The following is a 284-nucleotide window of genomic DNA, read 5'->3' on the forward strand; positions in this document are numbered from 1 at the left end:
TTTTCGCTCCTGTAAATTTTTGCTCCTGTCGAAAATTTTCTCCGAAACATATTAAACAGATTTTCGCTAATCCTTGGTATATATTTACGTGATTTTTTGCAATAATGTTCACAGAAATCCAAGGTCTTTGCAGCCGTTGAAGCACGGAAACTAGTAATATATGTAAACAGAAGAGACACAGAAAATTAGCTAAATCAAGTTCTAGGAGTCAAACAAAATAATCCAAAAGTCTCACTTATATTACCTCAGTCAAATTTATTATATAATGTTTATATTTTATGCTG

This window comes from Artemia franciscana, chromosome 3 (genome assembly GCF_032884065.1).
Source record: "Artemia franciscana chromosome 3, ASM3288406v1, whole genome shotgun sequence".
NCBI lineage: Eukaryota > Metazoa > Arthropoda > Branchiopoda > Anostraca > Artemiidae > Artemia > Artemia franciscana.